This window comes from Apodemus sylvaticus, chromosome 14 (genome assembly GCF_947179515.1).
Source record: "Apodemus sylvaticus chromosome 14, mApoSyl1.1, whole genome shotgun sequence".
NCBI classification, from domain to species: Eukaryota; Metazoa; Chordata; class Mammalia; order Rodentia; family Muridae; genus Apodemus; species Apodemus sylvaticus.
This window is the reverse complement of record NC_067485.1, coordinates 5,345,341-5,371,775: the sequence shown is the minus strand read 5'-3', so window position 1 is coordinate 5,371,775 and position 26,435 is coordinate 5,345,341.

Here is a 26,435-nt window from a genome sequence, read left to right as displayed (position 1 = left end):
TGCATCGATGTTCATAAGGGAAATTGGTCTGAAGTTCTCTTTCTTTGTTGGATCTTTGTGTGGTTTTGGTATCAGCGTAATTTTGGCTTCGTAGAAGGAATTTGGTAGTGTTCCTTCTGTTTCTATTTTGTGGAATAGTTTGAAGAGTATTGGTGATAACTCTTCTTTGAAGGTCTGATAGAATTCTGCACTGAAACCATCTGGTCCTGTTCTTTTTTTTGGTTGGAAGACATTCTATGACTCCTTCTATTTCTTTAGGCATTATTGGACTGTTCAGATGGTCTAGTTGGTCCTGATTTAATTTTTTATTTGGTATCTGTCAAGGAAATTGTCCATTTCCTCCAGATTCTCCAGTTGTGTTGAGTACAGGCTCTTGTAGTAGGATCTGATGATTTTTTGGATTTCCTCAGTTTCCGTTGTTATATCTCCCTTTTCATTTCTAAGTTTGTTAATTTGGATACTTTCTCGGTGCCCTTTGGCCAGTCTGGCTAATGGTTTATCTATCTTGTTGATTTTCTCAAAGAACCAGCTCCTGGTTTTGTTGATTCTTTGTATGGTTCTCTTTGTTTCTACTTGATTGATTTCGGCCCTGAGTTTGATGATTTCCTGCCTTCTACTCCTGGGTGAAATAGCTTCTTTTTGTTCCAGGGCTTTCAGGTGTGTCATTAAGCTGGTAATGTATGCTCTCTCCATTTTCTTTTTGGAGGCACTCAGGGCTATGAGTTTTCCTCTTAGCACTGCTTTCATTGTGTCCCATAGATTTGGGTATGTTGTGTTTTCATTTTCATTGTGTTCTAAAAAGTCTGTAATTTCTTTCTTTATTTCTTCCTTGACCAAGGTATTATTGAGTGGAATATGGTTCAGTTTCCACGTGTATGTGGGTTTTCTTTTTTTTTTTTTTTGGTATTGAAGACCACTTTTACTCCATAGTGATCTGATAGGAGGCATGGGATTAGTTCTATCTTCTTATATTTGTTGAGGTCTGTCTTGTGACCAATTATATGGTCGATTTTGGAGAAGGTACCATGAGGTGCTGAGAAAAAGGTATATTCTTTTGCTTTAGGATAGAATGTTATATATATATATCTGTTAAATCTAATTGGTCCAAAGCTTCAATTAGTTTCATTGTGTCCCTGTTTAGTTTCTGTTTTCCTGATCGGTCCATTGAGGAAAGTGCAGTGTTGAAGTCACCCACAATTATTGTGTTAGGTGCAATGTGTGCTTTGAGTTTTAATAAAGTTTCTTTTACAAAAGAGGGTGCCCTTGCATTTGGAGCATAGATGTTCAGGATTGAGAGTTCTTGTTGTTGTATTTTTCCTTTGACCTGCAAGAAGTGTCCCTCAGAGTCTCTTTTGATGACTTTGGGTTGAAAGTCAATTTTATCTGATATTAAAATGGCTACTCCAGCTTGTTTCCTGAGACCATTTGCTTGTAAAATTGTCTTCCAGCCATTTACTCTAAGGTAGTGTTTGTATTTTACCCTGAGATGTGTTTCTTGTAAGAAGCAAAATGTAGGGTCCTGTTTACGTATCCAGTCAGTTAGTCTGTGTCTTTTTATTGGGGTATTAAGTCCATTGATGTTAAGAGATATTAAGGAATAGTGATTATTACTACCTATCATTTTTGATGTTATTTTTTAAATTTGATTGCTTAACTTATTTTAGGTTTGATGAAAGGTTACTATCTTGCTTTTTCCAGGGTGAAGTTTCCCTCCTTGTATTGGTGTTTTCCTCCTATTATCCTTTGTAGGGCTGGGTTTGTGGATAGATATTGGGTAAACTTGGTTTTGTCATGAAATATCTTAGTTTCTCCATCTACGGTGATTGAGAGTTTTGCTGGATATAGTAGTTTTGGCTGGCATTTGTGTTCTCTTAGAGTCTGCATGAGATTTGCCCAGGACCTTCTAGCCTTCATAGTCTTAGGTGAAGTCTGCTGTGATTCTGATAGGTCTTCCTTTATATGTTACTTGGCCTTTTTCTCTTACTGCCTTTAATATTCTTTCTTTGTTTAGAACATTTGTTGCATTGATTATTATGTGATGGGATATATTTCTGTTCTGGTCCAGTCTGTTTGGAGTTCTGTAGGCTTCTTGTATATTCATGGGCATCTCTCTCTTTAGGTTAGGGAAGTTTTCTTCCATAATTTTATTGAAGATATTTGCTGGCCCTTTAAGTTGTAAATCTTCACTCTCATCTATGCCTATAATCCTTAGGTTTGGTCTTCTCATTGTGTCCTGGATTTCCTGGATATTTTGGGTTCCAAGCTTTTTGCATTTTGCATTTTCTTTAACTGTTGAGTCCATGGTTTCTATGGAATCTTCAGCATCTGAGATTCTTTCTTCTATCTCTTGTATTCTGTTGTTGATATTTGCATCTCTGTCCCCTGATTTCTTCCCAAGGCTTTCTATCTCCAAAGTTGTCTTCCTTTGAGTTTTCTTAGTTGTTTCTACTTTTGATTTTAGATCCTGGATGGTTTTGCTTAGCTCCTTCACTTGCTTGTTTGTGCTTTCACGTAATTCTTTAAGAGATTTTTGTGTTTCCTCTTTCATGACCTCAGCCTGTTGAGCAAAGTTCTCCTCTATTTATTTAAGTGTTTTTTGCATTTCTAATTATACATTATCTGAAATTTCATTATTAGTAGACTGAGCAATTCTTTAATTTTATGATTTATTATTTAAATGTTATGTAACAGTAGTCATTATTAATTTATTTGCCTAGAACATGCAAAGAATTTGTTAGTTGTTCAGAATTGAATTAAGTATTAAAATGTATTAAAAATGTCTATGTATATTCAGTGCTAATTTTCAATCATTATTTTTAATTATGTAGTAAGTTATAAGTAAAGGAATTATTATAACTTAACTGTTTTTGATAATTTGATAAATGTTATGTGTCTCATGAATCCTGAGTTCTTACTGAGAAGGGCAAGATCCATTCAAAACTAATTCTTTAAAGAAATCATCTACATGGTATTGTGAATTCAATATGTACAAAATGATCACTGAAATAAAGCCAATTCTAATTAAACTGTATTTGTATAAGAACAACTTGGAAATAGAGTAACATCATTGCATATATGTGTTTATGTAACAGAGATAATAGTAATTTTATCTGTAATACATGCAACAGTCCTGTAAATGTCAGGATAAAAATCATTCCTTAGGATAACACATTTTCCAACTACCTGTTAGGTGGAAATCACTCCATGCTCATGAGGAAAATCGAAAAATCTGTCGTCAATTTCTTTGATGCTTTTTTGTTTTGGGTTTTTTTTTTGTCAGACAAAAATTCTTTAAATTAGGAGTTAAGTGTTGTACTGGCTGGTTTTGTGTGTCAACTTGACAAAGGCTGGAGTTATCACAAAGAAAGGAGCTTCAGCTTGGGAATTGCCTCCAAGAGATCCAGCTGTGGGACATTTTCTCAGCTGGTGCTCAACAGTGAAGGACTACTTGTGGGTGGTGCCATCCCTGGGTTGGTAGTCTTGGCTTCTATAAAAAGCAGGCTGAGCAAGCCAGGGGAAGCAAGCCAGCAAAAAATATCCCTCCATGGTTTAGGCATCAACTCCTGCTTCCTGACCTGCTTGAGTTCCAGGCCTGACTTCCTTTAGTGATGAACAGCCATGTGGAAGTGTAAGTGGAATAAACCCTTTCCTCCCCAACTTGCTTCTTGGTCATGATCTTTGTGCAGGAATAAAATCACTGACTAAGACACGTATCTAATAAAATTACATGTAAATTACAAATCATGGGTATTATTAGACAATTCAGAGAAAAATAAATTATAATCTGATTGTTATCATATGTCTGTAAAATCACATACACACATACACAATAACAAAACAAAAATGCAACTTAATCATTGGCATTTTCAATTCAAGTAATTGTATATAATTTAATTTTTGTATTGTATATTTTAAATGACCTTTAAAGAAAACTTTTCCACTATTAATTCCCTTAGGATAAGTAATTACATTTCTAAGTGTGTATTTTCAACTTCTATAATGATAGACTAAATTTGAAAAAGTCAAATTATCTTTGAAGTCAAACAGATCCTGGAAAGTTTAATTTCATTCATTTATTTTCATGATATGTTCTTTATGACTGTATCAACACAGGTATTAAGAATATGTGAAATCCAATCACACTAATTGGAAGAATATCTGAATTTATTGCTATTCTATTAATTACTACAAGATGGTGCTAGGAAAATGCCCCTTGGTACCTTGGATCATGCTAGCCAATCACTTTGCACTTATACCATATATTATTCAGTTCTACAATATTTCATTAATAAAGCTACTGGAAAATAAAAAACAAATTGGTATGGGTTATTTGATTAAAACATTAATTTAATAGAATATTTGAACAATTTTTATTATTTTAGAAAATATAGTATTATATTTTTATCAAAATAAAATGACCTTATAATAAAAATTTATTCTTATTTATCTAATAATTCTTTAAAAGTATTTTATTACGTAGTGAAAAACTACTCAATTTTAGAGAAAGTTGCAAGAGAAAGAAAGAAATTTACTATACTTTAATTTTTAATATATCTGATATCTAAAAGAAGTATTAAATTGCTGTTTTTACCATAGTTCAGAAAGAAACTTACTATATTAATTTTTGAATATATCAAAAATATAATTATATAGCTGAATTTGCCAGTGAAGTTGTACTCTTCAAATATGTGTATGAGATTTAGTAGTTTCATTTTTTTATTGAGTTTTACAACTAAAAAGCATGATATTGGTACAGTGACAGGCAGGTGGATCAATGGAACAGGATTGAAGATCCAGAAATGAACCCACACACCCATGGCCACTTGATCCTTGACAAAGGAGCTGAAAACCTCCAATGTAAAAAAGATAGCCTTTTCAACAAATGGTATTGGTTCAACTGGAGATCAGCATGCAGAACAATGTGAATTGATCCATCCTTATCTCCTTGTATTAAGTTCAATTTCAACTTCAAATGGATCACGAACCTTCACATACTCTTCAGATACTCTGAAGCTAATAGAAAAGAAACTGTGGAAGACCTTTGAGGACAGCAGTACAGGTTTCCTGAACAGAACACCAATAGCGTATGCTCTAAGATCAAGAATTGACAAATGAGATCTCATAAAATTACAAAGTTTCTGCAAGGCAAAGGACACCATCAAAAGGACAAATCGGCAACCAACAAATTGGGAAAAGATCTTCACCAACCCTCCATCAAATAGAGGGCTAATATCCGATATATACAAAGAACTCAAGAAGTTAGACCCCAGAAAACCAAATAACCCTATTAAAAATGGGGTACAGAGCTAAACAAAGAATTTTCACCTGAAGAACTTTGGATGGCTGAGAAGGATCTTATAAAAGGCTCAACTTCATTAGATATGAGAGAAATGCAAATCAAAACAACCCTGAGATTTCACCTTACAACAGTCAGAATGGCCAAGATTAACCATTCAGGAGACAGCAGGCGTTGGTGAGGATGTGGAGAAAGAGGAACAATCCTCCACTGCTGGTGGGGTTGCAAACTGGTACAACCACACTGCAAATCAGTCTGGCGATTCCTCAGAAAACTGGGCACGTCACTTCCAGAGGATCCTGCTATACCAATCCTGGGCATATACCCAGAGGATTCCCCAGCATGTTATAAGGATACGTGCTCCACTATGTTCATAGCAGCCCTATTTATAATAGCCAGAATCTGGAAAGAACCCAGGTATCCCTTAACAGAAGAATGGATGCAAAAATGTGGTATATATACACAATGGAGTAATATTCAGCCATTAGAAACAATGAATTCATGAAATTCTTAGACACATGGATGGAGTTGGAGAACATCATACTAAGTGAGGTAACCCAGTCTCAAAAGATCAATCGTGGTATGCACTCACTAATAAGTGGATATTAGCCTAGAAATTTGGAATACCAAAAACATAATCCACACATCAAATGAGGTACAAGAAGAACTGATGAGTGGGCCCCTGGTTCTGGAAAGACTCAGTGTAGCAGTATAGGGCAAAACCAGAACAGGGAAGTGGGAAGGGGTGGATGGGAGAACAGGGGAAGGGAAGGGGGCTTATGTGACTTTCAGGGAGTGGAGTGCTAGAAAAGGGGAAATCATTTGAAATGTAAATAACAAATATATCGAATAAAAAAAGAAATTAAAAAAGAATATGTACTATTGATAAAAATTATCAATCACAAAATAATTCTAAATTTGCAAATATTGTAGTTAATTTTATGCATACTTTATTCATTTAATTAACATTATAAAATATTTCATTCTTTATGAATGTCTGAAAATATGATAGCACTAAACTCAGAGAAGTTAGGAGATGGGAGACCTTATTCAGAAAATAATATATAAAAATATATTTTCAATAAAGTTTTAAAAAGAAAGAAATATCATATGATAAGTCTTCAATACCGAGATATTTAGAATGCTGTCAAGGGTGGAAGTAAATCTCTGTTGATGATAACCATATTTATGATATCTCCAATTATAAATCAAAAATGTTTTTCATTCAATACTTTCACATTTCTATAATCAAACCTATCATTGTACCACTACTGAAATGTTTGTTTTCTTTCTTCGTATTTCATATAAGACATTCCAATCAGTTTCCCCTCAGTTTCTCGATCACAGTCCCTTACACCTTTCAATTCACATCTTCTCAGTTTCACTTCAGAAGAGAACAGACTTCCAAGCTTTACAGTCTGTAAACAGTGTAAGAAGATATAATATGATTAGGCATGAACTCGCATAACAGAGCTGGACTAGACAAATCAATAGGATAAAAAGGGCTCCAAGAGCAGGCAAAATAGTTAGGGATATACCATGGCTAATGTGGTGGGTATTTCAAATGTCAAAATTTGGGGTTGGGGATTTTAGCTCAGTGGTAGAGCGCTTGCCTAGCAAGTGCAAGGCCCTGGGTTCAGTCCTTAGCTCTGTTAAAAAAAAAAATTAAGAGTACTTATTAACTCATCAATACCAACTTGCATATAGCTTATAAATACTAAGCACAGAAGAGCACTTGAGTTTTAAGTAGATAAATGTGGAATCATGTCTTGTGATATCTAAGTGACATGTTACTCATGGGATATAATTTTCATGATTGAATAGTAGTAGAAAGAAAGCAACAGCAATTGGAAAGTTTGTTAGCTCTATAATTTATTATATTGAAAATAGAGAATCCTTGAGTTAAGATAAATTTAGGGAAAATAAAATGCAGTGGAAGTTAAACGAGAGACCTGGGAATGAGTATGGGGAAGATGGTTAAATAGACACAGAAATAGAAATAAATCATAATTTATACGCAAGCGACTAATCAGATTTTACTCTTAGACATGAACATTTCTGGAAAGCATAACTACGTTTTTTTTTTTTTTTTCAGATGTCAGATTTTTTTTTTATTATTCGATATAATTTATTTACATTTCAAATGATTTCCCCTTTTCTAGCCCCCCCACTCCCCGAAAGTCCCGCAAGCCCCCTTCTCTTCCCCTGTCCTCCCACCCACCCCTTCCCACTTCCCCGTTCTGGTTTTGCTGAATACTGTTTCACTGAGATAACTACGTTTTTGAGAAAAGGTTTCTGGGTCATTTAATGGGGAGAGCTCTCACACAGCTCACAACTCTCCTTTAGTTGCTAGTTCTGGAATTAGGTAGGACATGGAATATATTAAATGCTTTGGGAAGATAAATAATTTTACTACAGTCTTTTGCCTGTTTCCTTGAATATTTGCCCCCAAAGAGCTTTCTACTATGCTTAACATCTTAGATCTGCTTTTTACAAAAATGTTAAATATGCTAATCAAAGCCAATATTTGGGGTATAACAGTTCTTTAAACAAAATTAAAATTATTTATTGTGGAAAGCACACTTCTGTCTGAGACTATGATGAGCTACTGTATGATAGAAATACTTTCAAATAGTATATCTGATATAGCTATGTTTCAAGAACACGTACATACTTGATCATAGAAGCTATCCAGTAAAATAATAATATGCTTGAGCAACTATTGATTAATATTTCACAAAAGCTAAATGGTTGGTAAGTCAGCATACAATGTAATTCAATATCATATATCAACACCATAATTAACATCTCTTGAAAGTGGTGAGATGATATTTTTAAGTGGTGGGCAGAAAATAACAATTTTGACAATCACGTGCTAGGGAAAGTATAAAACAATTTAGACTCTTAAGCATTGAAGACAATGCTATATAATTGTATAAACATACTGGAATATGTTTATCACAGTTTTTTTGTAAACTATACTGTAAATGGAAACAAGACAACAGAAATGACTTTGCACAATGACTTGTGCCTTAATGATATTGCCCGGGACCAACTATCTAATATCTTCCAAGGGACCAATTCATAAACACATTTATATAAAAAAACAGACTAAAGTCATGATCAGTAACCAAAGTACACACAATTTTGATACATGCAGTAATTTAACGAAGGTCTAATACATTATTTATAGTCAACAGATCTGATTTCATAGAGCTGTGTGCTGTATAATCCCTCTCTTATTATATTAATGAAGAAAAAATGAAAATGAATATTTCAGAATAATTTATCAATGTTATATGTGGGGCAAAGGGTAACTGTGTATGGGCTATAAATTCTTTTTACAATGTAGTGATGTGTTCTAAAAACAAATTATGTTGATTGCATGAAAATATACCCATGATAAACTGTGTAAAGTGGGTTAAGTAAGTAGCACTGAGGTTGAAAATGTTGAAGAGATGTCTCAGTGGCTAATTGCACTTATAACTTTTGCAGAGGCCTTGCAGGTTCAAACACACCACCTCTGATCAGGCAGTCTACAATGGCTGCAAAACCACTTCCCTGGAATCTGGCATCCTCCTCTTGCCTGCACATGCACCTTCATCCATGTGATGCTCGCCATACACTCAGACACTTATGGATACACATAAATTAATATAACATATACAAAATACTAATACTAATGCCAATACTATTAATATTAATAAATATAAAGCTTGTCAAGCCTAACGACATGTGTTCAGTTCCCTGAGTCTCCAAATGGAGTGGTATCTATCTGTAATACTACCCTCCTGCCACCATTTCAGAAGATAAACCAGGACAATTACTTGGAGGATAGTTGGCCTGTGTGGTGCTTTAAATAACTAAAACCTGTTTCCCATAAGCCCAGGCATTTGAACATTTATTCCCTAGTTGGTTTTGTCATTTCTGAAGTTTTTAACCGATATGGTCTCGTCAGAAGAAGTACCGTCATGAGGACAAGATACAGGTAACTATGTTATCTCAGGGCTGAAAAGATGCTTCAATGACAATCAGCACTAGTTATTCCCGCAATATTATCTATTTCCTTCGTGACAGTTTGGTAGCTCACAGCTATCTATAACTAAAGTTCCATGTGAGACTGATACAAACTTGCCTCTTTGGGAGATGGATGAAGGAACTCCACAAACATACACGCAGGACAAAACTTAAACATCCATACTCAAAATTTAATAAATCTAATTGTAAATAAATAGATATATTATGTGATCTCACAGGTACCTACTCTTTGGGCCATTCCTGAAGCTTGTCTTCCTGCCATAATGAATTCCTATCCCCACTGAGTTGTAACCAAAATAAAAGTACATACAAAAGTCATTTTGCTCATTGTGTTTTATCATTTAATAGAAAAGTACCTACTAGTGCCCTCAAGCCTCTATTTAGTCGCATACAAACAGATACTATACTTTAATAACACTGAAAGGTGTTAATTGACTACTAGAAGTTGCCCTTTGATTTCCACTTGCATGTGAAGGGATGCACCTGCACACACATGAAATGATAAGAAATAACATTCAAAAACTGTACAATCAAAAACAGGAGTGTCTTTAGATCATAATAATTTAAAACAAAAATAAATACTAAAAGTAAGTGTGCTTCTTTAGATCAGGTATTTTCAATCATGTTGTAAAAGTTATTTTCTGGATAGATGATATTATCCTAAATGATTCAAATGTTTCTAAGATGACATATTTTCATAAAAATTGTCTTGTAAGCAAGTTCTGCAATTTCAGAAGGTATTGATCACATAGATATTAAGAGATTTAAAACTGAAAAGAGAGAAGACATGATACCATGGATCTTCAAAGATTCCACCAATGATGATAAGAATATTGTTTCCATTCCTGTATTCTATGATCATTACAGAATTATTCCAATAGATAAAAACTGCAATAATTTCACTTACAGATTCATTGCTGTTTATCAACCTTACCATAAAAATATGGGAGTGATAATGTCTTTTATTTTGTGTGGAAAATTTACTCTTTTCTTCTAATTTTTATATGAAAAGGTGTTTAAGTATTTTCTAGTTTTCTGAGGATTTTAAAAACATGTGAAACCTGTTCCTTGACCACATGCATTTTTCTTTATTTCTAGTAATTGTTCACGGTTAAAGCAATTAATATAACTCCATATTCTTTTCTCTACCATGCCTATATTACATATATGATCAAGAAATGTTCACAGTGCACTTAAATACCACATTTTTCCATGTAATACAACACACATTACATTTTTATGTTTTAAGGATTTTGAGACAGTGTTCCTCTGAGTAGATGTTCTGACACTCCTTATGCAGCGCACACAGGCTTCAATCTCACTCATGTCTCAAAAGTAAAGGGATTAAACATATATGTCATCATAGTGGCTTATTTTCACACTTCAATAAAACTTGCACTAACAGTAGATAATAGAAAATACCAAAATAGTCTGAATACAGTGGGTAATTTTTCCACTACGCTAAGTAATTTACAATTATTATACGTAAATGAATATATATATATATATATATATATATATATATATATAACATTTTATAACTTTTATACATTTTAGGTGAACATTATACTTAAGAATTTTTTTTAAAGTGAAGGAAATATAAGCTATTCATCAAGAGAGGATTCAAACAGACATTACCTATAAAATATAGTTTAAATGAACTTTTTGAAAACTCAGTATTTCTCCTTCATTGACCCCAAGATCTAGGATCTATGCCTGTTAAACAACAACAAAAGCATTTGATAGAAATCATGAAATGATGTGCATTTGCAGAAGTCAGGATGAGGTACTGCCATTTTGGAGATGTTTAAATTGAGCTCATCTATAATTCCTCTAAGCAATTCAATTCTAAAAATAACCTAAATTATTCAAGCCTTTAATAATGTGCAAATACAATTCTGTCCTTTCGAAACTCCTGGTATGTGATAATTCCTATCATTTTTCCTTAAATGTTGTTGGATTTTGAACATTTAAAATTCTAATCTCATCCTACAAAGAGATAAAATGGTATTAAAATCAAATTCTGAGAAGATCACACATTTCATCTGCTTAGAGGAAGGATGTTACACTGAGGGCCTTTGGAAGAAGGAGTGGAGGAAGGGAGAAACACAGTCCTTATGCTACCAGGATGACTTTTCTGGTCAAGATACTCAGACATATATATGTACAAGAAGATACCAGACCCGAACTAAAGTGTGTAAAATATCCTCTCAGATGGAAAATTACAGATAATGTCACATCCTCCTTAAGAATGATGAAAGTTTTCAGATGACTCACTACTGTAAATTATGAAGAAACTAAACCTAATATTTTGTTTTATTTTAATAAAATGTGATACTATATATAACATTGAAAAAAATTCCAAAATTGAAATCTATAAAGCCTTAAAGTAATGTTGGACAATAATTAATATTTGAGGGAAAAACAATGCATTTATAAATGACAATAGCTGATTTTGAAAATATCTATTTACAGATATCTGTTCCAGAAACCTAGGTATGTTTTTGAAGGCAGGTAGACCTACATTCAAGAAACCTTACAACTTTAATAAAAACTCACTCTGCTACCTTAGAATTCCTTAAATATTTTGTCTCAGTCACGGTTTCTATTCCTGTACAAATGTGGCTAAGAAGCAAGTTGGGAAGGAAAGGGGTTTATTCAGCATATACATCGACATTGCTGTTCATCACTAAAGGAAGTCAGGACTGGAACTCAAGCAGGTCAGGAAGTAGGAGCTGATGCAGAGGCCATGGAAGGATGTTTCTTACTGGCTTGCTTCCCCTGACTTGCTCAGCCTGCTCTCTTAGAGAACCTAAGACTACCAGCCCAGGGAAGGTACCATTTATAAGGGACACTCCCCACTTGGTCACGAATTTAAAAAAATGCCCCAAGGCTGGATATCAGGGATGCCCTTCCGCAACTGAAGCTCCTTTCTCTGTGATAACACCAGCCTGTGTCAAATTGACACACAAAACCAGCCAATACAGAGTAATTCTTAGTTTAGATTATTGGAGTTACTCGTTATCATATTAGAGTAACTATTTCAGCAAATATTTATGATTTTAACTAAAGAGTCTTATAAGCCAGATTTTTGTCCCTGCCAATTCCCGAATATATGATTTCTGATTTAGGTCTAGATGTTTCCTTTCTCTCACGCTATGGAATCTAATGTCAGGCCTGGACTAACTCAGCAAAGCCCACATAATTATCCTCAGATCAGCCTGCCTGAAAGTTCTATGCCTTGCCATTTCAAATCCAAGGACCAAGGCTTTGTAATTTCAGTCAGTTGTCAACTGGTTTGATGTGGCATTAATTTATCAGGGAACACCTGATATTGAGTTATAGTGATGTACATATTAATGTTGAGTGTACAACCCATCCAATATTATAGCAATCCTAGCTTCTCAAAACAACCAAAATATCTAAGTTTGTTTAAATTATTCTGATAATTGGGAAATAAAATTCTGTCTGAAGCACTATTAGGTACACAATTTCAGAAAGTCTTCAACAATTTAAATGAGAATTTCAATTTTATAATAGGAGGGGACTTATGTTCCTGATTTCTTAGTATTTCTGTAAAAGCCTTGAGAACTGAGCCCAGGAATCATTCTTTTTTTTTAAATTTATTGATATATTTATTTACATTTCAAATGATTTCCCCTTTTCTGGACCCCAACTCCCCGGAAGTCCCATCAGTCCCCTTCCCTCCTCCTGTTTTCCCACCCAACCCTTACCACTTCCCTGTTCTGATTTTGCTCTATACTACTTCACTGAGTCTTTCCAGAACAAGGGGCCACTCCTCCGTTGTTCGTGTACCTCATTTGATGTGTGGATTATGTTTTGGGTATTCCAGTTTTCTAGGTTAATATCCACTTATTAGTGAGTGCATACCATGATTCATCTTTTCAGTCTGGGTTACCTCACTTAGTATGATGTTCCCCAGGTCCATCCATTTGCCTAAGAATTTCATGAATTCATTGTTTCTACTGGCTGAATAGTACTCCATTGTGTATATATATCACATTTTTTGCATCCACTCTTTTGTGTGATGCATTTGTTGAGGGATACCTGGCTTCTTTCCAACTTCTGGCAATTATGAATGGGGCTGCTATGAACATAGTGGAACATGTATCCTTTTTATATGCTGGGGAATCTTTTGGGTATATGCCCAGGAGTGGTATAGCAGGATCTTCTGGAAGTGAGGTGCCCAGTATTCAGAGGAACTGCAATAGTGATTTCCAGAGTGGTTGTACCAATTTGCAACCCCACCAGCAGTGGAGGAGTGTTCCTCTTTCTCCACATCCTCACCATACCTGCTGTCTCCTGAATTTTTAATCTTAGCCATTCTGACAGGTGTAAAGTGAAATCTCAGGGTTGTTTTGATTTGCATTTCGCTAATGACTAATGAAGTTGAGCATTTTTTAAGATGTTTCTCCGTCATCCGAAGTTCTTCAGGTGAGAATTCTTTGTTTAACTCTTTACCCCATTTTTAAATAGGGCTGTTTGGTTTTCTGGAGTCTAACTTCTTGTGTTCTTTATATATATTGGATATTAGCCCTCTATCTGATGTAGGATTGGTGAAGATCTTTTCCCAATTTGTTGGTTGCCCATTTGTCCTTTTGATGGTGTCCTTTGCCTTGCAGAAACTTTGTAATTTTATGAAGTCCTATTTGTCAATTCTTGATCTTAGAGCATAAGCTATTGGTGTTCTGTTCAGAAAATTTCTCCCTGTCCCGATGTCCTCAAGGGTCTTCTCCAGTTTATATTCTATTAGCTTCAGAGTGTCTGGCTTTATGTGGAGGTCCTTGATCCATTTGGATTTGAGCTTAGTACAAGGAGCCAAGGATGGATCAATTTGCATTCTTCTGCATGCTGACCTCCAGTTGAACCAGCACCATTTGTTGAAAAGGCTATTTTTTTTCCATTGGATGTTTTCAGACCCTTTGTCGAGGATCAAGTGGCCATAGGTGTGTGGGTTCATTTCTGGATCTTCAATCCTGTTCCATTGATCCGCCTGCCTGTCACTGTACCACTACCATGCAGTTTTTTAACACTATTGCTCTGTAGTATTGCTTGAGGTCAGGGACACTGATTCCCCCATAATTTCTTGTGTTGCTGAGAATCGTTTTAGCTATCCTGGGTTTTTTGTTATTCCAGATGAATTTGAGAAGTGCTCTTTCTAACTCTGTGAAGAATTGAGTTGGGATTTTGATGGGTGTTGTATTGAATCTGTATATTGCTTTTGGCAAAATGGCCAATTTAACTATATTGATCCTGCCGATCCATGAGCATGGGAGGTTTTCCCATCTCTTGAGGTCTTCTTCCATTTCCTTCTTCAGAGTCTTGAAGTTCTTGTCATATAGATCTTTCACATGTTTGGTAAGAGTCACCCCAAGGTACTTTATACTGTTTGTGGCTATTGTGAAGGGGGTCATTTCTCTAATTTCTTTTTCAGCCTGCTTATCCTTTGAGTATAGGAAGGCCACTGATTTGCTTGAGTTGATTTTATAACCTGCCACTTTGCTGAAGTTGTTTATCAGCTGTAGGAGTTCTCTAGTGGAGTTTTTTGGGTTGCTTAGGTAGACTACTACAAAAGCCTATACTCAACACAACTGGAGAATCTGGAGGAAATGGATGATTTCCTAGACAGATACCAAATACCAAAATTAAATCAGGACCAAATAGATCATCTAAACAGTCCCATAACACCTAAAGAATTAGAAGGGCTCATAGAAAGACTTCCAACCAAAAAAAGCACAGGACCAGATGATTTCAGTGAAGAATTCTATCAGACCTTCAAAGAAGACCTAATACCAATATTCTTCAAACTATTCCACAAAATAGAAACAGAAGGAACATTACCCAATTCCTTCTACGAAGCCACAATTACGCTAATACCAAAACCACACAAAGATCCAACAAAGAAAGAAAACTTCTGACCAGTCACCCATATGAACATCGATGCAAAAATACTCAATAAAATTCTTGCCAACCGAATCTAAGAACACATCAAAACGATCATCCAACATGATCAAGTAGGCTTTATCCCAGAGATGCAGGGTTGGTCCAATATACAGAAATCCATCAATGCAATCCACTACATAAATAAACTCAAAGAACAAAAACTACATGGTCATTTCATTGCATGCTGAAAAATCATTTGACAAAATTCAGCATCCTTTCATGCTTAAAGTTTTGGAAAGAACAGGAATTCAAGGCCCATACCTAAACATCTTTAAAGCAATATACAGCAAACCGGTAGCCAGCATCAAACTAAATGGAGAGAAACTTGAAGCAATCCCACTAATATCAGGGACTAGACAGGGCTACCCCCTTTCTCCTTATCTTTTCAATATTGTACTTGAGGTACTATCTCGGGAAATTCGACAACATAAGGAGGTCAAAGGGATACAAATTGGAAAAGAAGAAGTCAAACTATCATTATTTGCAGATGACATGATAGTCTACCTAAGCGACCCAAAAACTCCACTAGAGAACTCCTACAGGAGTCATTCTTAAGGGTTATGAAGAAGTAAATGTCCTGTTCAGGAATTAACTTCCTAAATTGTCATAGAACAAGGAAGCTTAATGACTGTTGAGATCCTGGAAAAGATTTCCATAGTTATATTATCAAAGGTCATTAATGACAATCACATCATTTTTTCCAGTTTCTTCATACCATTTTCTTAGATTCTAAAAAATCTTTTCTTCTTTGAAAAAACATGATTCCATTTCCCCTTATATTTTCATTAATATCAATATTCCTTAGCAAATCCTTCTCGCCAATTATTTTGCTTGAAACAAACATAACAAGCACAATGAAGACATTTATATTTCACACTCTTTAAAAAGCATAGAGAGTTTTAGTGGATATGAAGCAATCTTTGGTCTTAAACCAAGCACTGACTCTCTGACCTCAGACAAATTACTTAACCCCTTTTAAACGCTCTCTCCTGTCTTTGGAAATTGAAAAATGGTTCCTATCATTCCGGTTTATTGCACTGGTCTGTTCAGATAAAACAGTGGAATGTAGTATTATATCTCTTATACAATGTGTTCACAAAACACATTGTTGTTAATCAAAGTATCATAGTATACAATCCTAATTTGTTCTCTGAATTTAGCATTTTGATGTTTCTCATGGCTTCTAATTGTACAACACTATTTTCATAAAATAGACGTACAGACATGCATACACGCAAAGACATAAACGCACACATGCTCACACTCTCACAGACACAGGGAAACACATATATTTAACAATATATCAAATCACCTGAGCCAAGTTTTCATATATTGTGTCAGAAAACTATCCTTTATCTTCAGAATTTCTCTTAACTTTCAGAAAAAAACAACTTCGCTTTCTAATTAGATTTCTGGAATTTTCTTTTTAGGTGGAACGTTGGAGAGGAGAGGAGAGGACAGGAGAGTAGAGGACAGGAGAGGACAGGAGAGTAGAGGACAGGAGAGGACAGGAGAGGAGAGGAGAGTCAGGGTATGAAGAAATAAAGAGGAGATTGCTAAGAGCAGAGTGTAGAAGAGTGGCAAAATAGATGACAGGAGAAGAGAGGTGAGGAAAGGTGAAAGAGGGAGGGGAGGTGACCGGAGATTAGTAGAAGGGGAAAGAAAGGAAGAAAGTAAAGAAGGGAAAGGAGTGGAAAAGAGAAGCAAAGAGGGGAAACAGAGAGAGAAGAGAAAGAGGGATGTTTATTAAAAAAGAAGAGAAGAGAGTCTCAGGAAAAACTATAATCTCTAATTCACAGAGGTGAAATATTCTTAAAATCGGTGTTGTCTTTGAATGTTTATCCTATTTCTAAGGTGACTCTAAATTAAAAATCCATTACTATATTATTGATCATGCTCATAATGACCTGATTCTATTTTCTTTCAATGAGGGAATGAACCATCAATTCATGTAGAGTGTGAGCTCATTTCATATTGAAGCCATAAACAATTCCATCCAATGAAATATAAATATCCATATATTTTCTTCAAAATATTACATAAAGTTACCCCAAGTCTAGTGGCTGTGAGTTATTATTTCTAAGGTTTTAATTTTGTAAATATACTAAATTTCAATTTAAATACTCCCTGTTCACAAAAACATGTCATATCTTCTTCCATTTTCTTTTTATTATCCTTTCATTAATGTAAATTTTTATATATTATGAAATAATTTCCATGTTATATCATTACAAATATCTTCTTTTCATCTAAATTTTCCCTTTTTTGTACTTACAGTTTTTTTGTGAGAATCAAATCTCAGTAACCTACAGTTTTCACATATAATATTTTAAAAAGATTTATCTTTAGTTTCATTTGTGTTTATATTGTGTGTATTTGTGTGTGTGTGTGTGTCTGTTTATGTGGCAATGTTGTAGGTGCTCCTGGGAAGAATTTCATTGATTCCTGTGTTGTTAGAGTTGTTGGACTTTGGGATTATTCCTTTCAGTTACCTCAATCTGGAACCTAGCTCTGGGTTTTGTAGAAGAACAGTAAGTACTCTTAGAGTTGGTGCACATACAAACTTGTACAGCTTCTATGGAAATCAGCAAGGCAGCTTTTCTGAAATGAAAAGACAATGAGAGACATAAAGGGAATGGATCCAGATTTGGGAGTGGAGTAGGGAGGAATGGAGACTGGGAGGGAGTGAAAACCATAATCATGATACACTATTTTAGAAAATAGTTTACTTTCAATAAAAGAACACAGGTACATATGCAGACACACACACACACACACACACACACACACACACAAGAACTGAGTTCTGCTGCAACACAGTTTATTTTTTCATGTCAGTTTTAAAGATACGTTCTCAAGCTCAAACTTGTGCTTTTGCCTTTTTCTGATTGATTCTAAAATGGATAAGATTAGATGATTGTCTGTAATACGTTTTAAAATATGGTGCAGTGCACAAACGTTCCCATTTTCCTGCTTCTCTGTTAAAAAACTGATGATTGAATATACAATCAAAGTCACTGGAAAATAGCTAATTGTCCACTGTGTCTGTTTTAATACAGTATATGTCAGCCAAAACTGGAAGGCATTTTTTCCCAATTCATTGCATGTTAGTTGCATTTTTCTTCTTCATATAAGATTATCAGATTTTCATGAATGATTTATATGTATTGAGGTCATTATATGATACTTATATTAATATAGTACATATTGTTAATTTAATTGATTTAATTTTAGGCTTGGATAAGACTGTCCTCATAGACTCATGTGTTTGAATACTTGACCCAAAGGAAGTGGTGGTGTTAGAAGGTGTGGCTTTGATAGAGTGAGTGTGGCCTTGTTGGAGGAAGTATGACATTGTGGAGCTGGGCATTGAGGTCTCATATGCTCAAGATAGGCCTATTGTGGGAGTATAATTTGGCTGCCTGCAGATTAAGATGTAAAACTCTCAGCTCCTACTCCAGCATCATTTCTGCTTACATACTGCCACATTTTCCATCAGGATTATAATGGACCAAACTTCTGAAACTATAAACTATCCTCAATTAAATGTTTTCTTTTATAGTTGATTCCATAATCATACTGTCTCTTGGCAAAAATAAAACACTAAATAGACAGAAGTTGATTTCAAGGACTGATATATTACTGTGATATACATGATGATGTTTTTGTGTGGAGGAATACGGAGTTTGGAACTCTGGATTAGAAAAGCATTTGAATGGTCTAAGTGGGACTTCATGGGCCAAACTAGTAGGAAGATAGAAAAAAGTGAAGACAGAGCATAATAATTTAACTTTCTATTCTAAGAAATAGAAAACTTAGAAGATACAAAGAATGTCCTAAGGTTTTATGGTTTAGTTTTCATGGCCAACATGTACCATGTAAAAGGGAAATATAAGAGAATATGTAAATTAAAACCTGATACTTTGAGTTTGAGCAGCAATAATACACTTCTCAAGCATTCATTGCTGGTTTCTACCTAATGAATTTCTTAAAAATTATTTGCAAACAATTATATCATTATATACAGATTCAGAGGAATTTCTTTTTTCTATATTGAACCCTAGCAGGTGAGAACAATAAACCTGCTACAAGTAGTATGTATTTCCTTCAAATCCAATTAATTACGATACTGCTGATATAACATGTAAATACTCCAATATGCAAATAATGTTAAATATCTATAACATCTATAATGATATAACAAATTTGTTATAGATATATAATTACAAACTATTTTATAGTATCATTACATTTTCCAAAAATTTAGCTCTAATAAATGTTTATATAGGAAAGGGCAGAGCTCGGCGGCGGTGGCAGCAGCAGCAGCAGCAGCAGCTGGTCCAGCAAAAGGGCCATCAGCAGTGGAACCAAAGTGACAGGGCAGACCTTGTGCCCATGACCACTGACCTTCGCTGGCCAGCCAGGCTGCAAGCGGTGGCAGATTTACAGCCACTTTCAATGCACAGAAGCCACATCAGAACTCTGCCTCCTGCCAGTCAGTTAAGAGAGACTTTCCGCCATCTTGCATCTCAGGCACCAGAGAAATCAGACAGACTGAGGTACACAAATATAACCCGAGGCCAATATCGCGGGGGTCTAAGCCCAATGGGCGTTGGCCTGCACCCAGGCCCTGGGTTGTTCGGGGGGGGGGGGTGCATTGGTGTGCCAATTGGCTCACATCGCCATTTTGACTATGGGACGACAGAGAGTTCTAGCAGGCAGAGTCAGCTAAGAGTCATAGCCCATGGCTAACATAGTGGGGGGTTAAGCCCGACAGGCCTTGGACTGCCACCGGGACCTGGGCTGCTCTGGGGGCCATCTGTGTGCCATTCTGGCCATGAGATTTTTAGACTAGCAGACTTTCCCAGCAATTTCAGGGAGCATGCCCACGCAACCATCCTGGCTACCTGACAAAACCAATTATCAGTCATAGCCCAAGGGGAACTTTGCTTGGGCCTTAGGCTGCCAGGCTTTTGCCTAGGCTCAGGGCCTCAGCAGTTAGGCTAGCCTTCTGTGCACCAGCTTGGTTGGGAGATAGGCTATCCAGCAGAGTGACCATCACTCTGAAAAGGTCCTCGCAGCATACAACACCAGCACTCTCTGAAGGAGCAAATGGGTACCTCCTGGTTCACACAGACAATCTGGAGCAAGGCACACTAGAGCTCCAAGGGCACCCAAGAGGAGGATAGGACATCAGCAATCTGTAACAGGGTAAACCCAGCCACCCAATGTTGCAGAAATAGCCCTGTATACAGCCTCACAGGAGGCACAAAAACCAGCCAGAGACAAGACCAACTAATGCCAGAAATAACAAGATGGCGAAGGGCAAATGCGGGAATGCTACTAACAGAAATCTAGGCAATATGGCAGCGTCTGAACCAAACTCTCCAACATCAACAAGTCCTGGTTACACAAATACACCAGAAAAACAAGATTTGGATTTAAAATCACTGTTCATGATGCTGCTGGAAGAACACAAAAAGGATATGAATGAATCTCTTAAAGAAATACAGGGGAACATGAATAAGCTAGAAACCCGATTAATGGAAACACAAAAATCACTTAAAGAAATTCAGGAGAATAAGGATCAAGAGATAGAAGCTAATAAAGAAGAAACACATACGCACACACACACACACACACACACACACACACACACACAAAAAAAAAAAAAAAAAAAACTTAAAGAAATGCAGGAGAAAGTAAGTCAAATACCAGAAGTCATGAAAGAGGAAACACAAAAATTTCTTAAAGTAGTACAGGAAAACACAAACAAGCAAGTGAAGGAGCTAAGCAAAACCATCCAGGATCTAAAGTCAGAAATAGAAACAATTAAGAAATCACAAAGGGAGACAACTTTGGAGATAGAAAACCTTAAGAAGAAATCAGGGGCCATAGATGCAAATATCAACAACAGAATACAAGAGTTTGAAGAAAGAATCTCAGATGCCAAAGACACCATAGAAACCATTGACTCAACAGTCAAAGAGAATGCAAAATGGAAAAAGCTTGTATCCCCGAACATCCAGGAAATCCAGGACACAATGAGAAGACCAAATCTAAGGATTATAGGTATAGATGAGAGTAAAGGTTTACAGATGAAAGTGCCAGCAATTATCTTCAACAAAATTATGGAAGAAAACTTCCCCAACTTAAAGAGAAAGATGCCCATGAATATACAAGAAGCCTACAGAACTCCAAACAGACTGAACCTGAGCAGAAATACCTCTCGTCACAAAATAATCAAAACCCCAAATGTACTAAATAAAGAAAGAATATTAAAGGCAGCAAGAAAAAAAGGCCAAGTAACATATAAAGGAAGACCTATCAGAATCATTCCAGACATCTCACCAGAGACCATGAAAGCTAGAAGATCCTGGGCAGATCTCCTGCAGACTCTAAGAGAACACAAATGTCAGCCAAGGCTACTATACCCAGCAAAACTCTCAATCACAATAGATGAAGAAACCAAGATATTCCATGACACAACCAAATTTACACAATATCTTTCTACAATCCCAGCTCTACAAAGAATAATAGGAGGAAAACTCCAATACAAGGATGGAAACAAAACGCTGGAAAAAGCAAGATAGTTACCTTCTTTCATCAAACCCAAAAGAACATAACCACTCAAATGTAAAAATAAAATCGAAAATGACAAGAAGTAATAGCTATTTCTTATTATTTCTTAATGTCAATGGACTCAACTCCCCAATAAAAAGACATAGACTAGCAGACTGGATAAGGAAACAGGACACTACATTTTGCTGCATACAGGAAACACACCTCATTATCATAGACAAAAACTACCTTAGAGTAAAACGCTGGAAGACAATTTTACATGCCAATGGTCTCAGGAAATGAGCCAGAGTAGCCATTATAATATCAGATAAAATAGACTTTTAACCTAAAGTCATCAAAAGAGATACAGATGGACACTTCTTGCTGGTCAAACGAAAAATCCACCAAGAAGAACTTTCAATTCTGAACATCTATGCGCGAAATTCAAGGGCACTCTCATTCATAAAAGAAACTTTACTAAAGCTCAAAGCACACATTGCACCTAACACAATAATTGTGGGTGACTCCACTCTCCTCAATGGACCGATCAGTAAAACAGAAACCAAACAGGGACACAATAAAACTAATTGAAGCCTTGGACCAATTGGACTTGACTAATATTTATAAAACATTTCACCCTAAAACAAAAGAATATACCCTTTTCTCAGCACCTAATGGTACCTTCTACAAAATCGACCATATAATTGTGCACAGGATAGACTTCAAGAAATATAAAAAGTTCAAACTAATCCCATGCCCCCCATCTGATCATTATGGAGTAAGAGTTGTCTTCAATAGCAACAAAAACTACAGAAAGCCCACATACACATGGAGGCTGCACAATACTCTACTCAATGACACCTTGGCCAAAGAAGAAATACAGAAAGAATTCAGAGACTTTTTAGAATTTAATGAAAATGAAGGCACAGCATAACCAAATCTTTGGAACACAATGAAAGGAGTGCTAAGAGGAAAACTCATAGCCCTGAGTGTCTCCAAAAAGAAAATGGAGAATGCATACACTAGCAGCTTAACGACATACCTGAAAGCCCTGGAATAAAAAGAAGCCAATTCACCCTGGAGGAGTAGAAGACAGGAAATCATCAAACTCAGGGCTGAAATCAGTCAAGTGGAAACAAAGAGAACCATACAAAGAATCAATGAATCCGGGAGATGGTTCTTTGAGAAAATCAACAAGATAGTTAAACCCTTAGCCAGACTGACGAAAGGGCACAAAGAAAGTATCCAAATTAACAAAATTAGAAATGAAAAGGGTGATATAACAACAGAAACTGAGGAAATTCAAATAATCATCAGGTCCTACTACAAAAGACTATACTCAACACAACTGGAGTATCTGGAGGAAATGGACAATTTCTTAGATACCAAATACCAAAATTAAATCAGGACCAAATAGATCATATAAACAATCCCATAACCCCTAAAGAAATAGAAGGGATCATAGAAAGCCTTCCAACCAAAAAAAGCACAGGACCGGATGGCTTCAGTGCAGAAATCGATCAGACCTTCAAAGAAGACCTAACACCAATACTCTTCAAACTATTCCACAAAATAGAAACAGAAGGAACACTAACCAATACCTTCTATGAAGCCACAATTGGGGTGATACCAAAAACACACAAAGATCCAACAAAGAAAGAGACCTTCAGAAAATTTCCCTTATGAACGTCAATGCAAAAATACTCAATAAAATTCTTGCCAACCAAATCCAAGAACACATAAAGATGATCATCCACCATGATCAATCGGCTTTATTCCAGGGATGCAGGGTTGATTCAACATATGGAAATCCATCAATTCAATTCACTACATAAACAAACTCAAAGAAAAAACCACATGGTCAATTCATTGGATGCTGAAAAAGCATTTGACAAAATTCAGCATCATTTCATGCTTAAAGTCTTGGAAAGAACAGGAATTCAAAGCCCATACCTAAACATAGTAAAAGCAATATACAGCAAACTGGTAGCCAGCATCCAACTAAATGGAGAGAAACTTGAAGCAATCCCAATAAAATCAGGGACTAGACAGGGCTGCCCCATTTCTCCTTATCTTTTCAATATTGTACTTGAGGTACTAGCTCGGGTAATTAGACAACATAAGGAAGTCAAGGGGATACACATTGAAAAGGAAGAAGTCAAATTATCATTATTTGCAGATGATATTATAGTCTACCTATGTGACCCAAAAAATTCCGCTAGAGAACTCCTACAGCTGATAAACAACTTCAGCAAAATGGCAGGTTATAAAATCAACTCAAGCAAATCAGTAGCCTTCCTATACTCAAAGGATAAGCAGGCTGAGAAAGAAATTATTGAAATGAGACCCTACACAATAGCCACAAACAGTATAAAGTAACTTGGGGTGACTCTCACCAAGCATGTGAAAGATCTGTATGACAAGTATTTCAGGACACTGAAGAAGGAAATAGAAGAAGACCTCAAAAAATGGAAAAACCTCCCAAGCTCATGGATCGGCACGATTAATATAGTTAAAATCGCCATTTTGCCAAAAGCAATATACAGATTCAATGCAATACCCATCAAAATCCCAACTCAATTCTTCATAGAGTTAGAACAATTTTCAAATTCATCTGGAATAACAAAAGACCAGGATAGCTAAAACTATTCTCAACAACAAAAGAAATTCAGGGTGAATCAGTATCTCTGACCTCAATCAATACTACCGAGCAATAGTGTTAAAAACTGCATGGTGTTGGTACAGTGATAGGCAGGTATATCAGTGGAACAGGATTGAAGATGCAGAAATGAACCCACACACCTATAGCCACTTGATCCTCTACAAAGGGGCTGAAAATATCTAATGGAAAAAAGATAGCCTTTTGAACAAATGGTGCTGGTTCAACTGGATGTCAGCATGCAGAATAATGTGAATTGATCCACCTTTGTCTCCTTGTACTAAGTTCAACTCCAAATGGATCAAGGACCTCCACATAAAGCCAGACACTCTGAAGCTAATAGAAAAGAAACTGGGGAAGACCCTTGAGGAGAGCAGTACAGGGGGAATAGTCTTGAGCAGAACACCAATAGTTTATGCTCTAAGATCAAGAATTGACAAATGAGGCCTCATAAAATTACAAAGTTTCTGTAAAGCAAAGGACACCATTAAAAGGACAAATAGGCAACCAACAAATTGGGAAAAGATCTTCACCAACCCTACATCAGATAGAGAGCTAATACCCAATATATAAAAAGAACTAAAGAAGTTAGACCCCAGAAAACCAAATAACCCTATTAAAAATGAGGTACAGAGTTAAACAAAGAATTCTCACCTGAAGTACTTCGGATAGCAGAGAAACATCTTAAAAAATGCTCAACTTCACTAGTCATCAGGGAAATGCAAATCAAAACAACCCTGAGATATCACCTTACACCAGTCAGAATGGCTAAGTTTAAAAACTCAGGAGACAGCAAGTGTTGGCGAGTATGTGCAGAATGAGGAACACTCCTCCACTGCTGGTGAGGTTGCAAATTAATACAAACACTCTGGAAATCAGTCTGGCGGTTCCTCAGAGAACTGAGCAATTCATTCCCGAAAGATCCTGCCATACCACTCCTGGGCATATACCCAGAGGATTCCCCAGCATGTAATAAGGATATATGCTCCACTATGTTCATAGCAGCACTATTTATAATAGCCAGAAGCTGGAAGGAACCCAGGTATCCCTCAACAGAAGAATGGATGCAAAAAAATGTGGTATATATACACAATTGAGTACTATTCAGCCATTAGAAACAATGAATTCATGAAATTCTTAGGGAAATAGACAGAGCTGGAGAACGTCATACTAAGTGAGGTAACCCAGTCTCAAAAGATCAATAATGGCTCACTAATAAGTGGATATTAGCCTGAAAAACTGGAATACCCTTAACATAATCCACACATTAAATGAGGTTCAAGAAGAACAGAGGAGTGGTCCCTGGTTCTGTAAAGACTCAGTGTAGTAGTATAAGGCAAAACCAGAACAGGGAAGTGGGAAGGGGTGGGTGGGAGAACAGGGAGAGGGAAGGGGGCTTATGTGACTGTCGGGGAGTGGGGGGACAGAAAAGGGGAAATCATTTGAAATGTAAATAAAAAATATATCGAATAATAAAAAAAAGAAGAAAAAAAGTTTATATATCTTGACATTCTTTAGGGTATATTCCAAAGTTTGCTTTTCAGTTTCAGGTAGAAGAAAACATTAAATTGAAAGTTAAATTTTAATCTCCCATCTCAAATTTACAAATTAGACTCAGTTGTTAATTTAATACAAGAGACTTGAAATGGTTGGAGCCTGAGTATTAGTATTACACATCCTCTTACTTCATCTATTTCCCAGGTGAATGGAAAAGAAAAACAAGATTATGGATATTGCAGATACAATAATTTGTCCCTTACGTGTCTATGTCCAAATCCTCAGAACCCGAGTTGATGAGCATACTTAGCAAAATGGAAAATTGTGGACAGGAATGAGGATATATCTTTCCATGTGAGGGAATTACCTTATAGTTCATAAACGTATGCATTTTAATTAAATATGAAACTTTCCACCAGG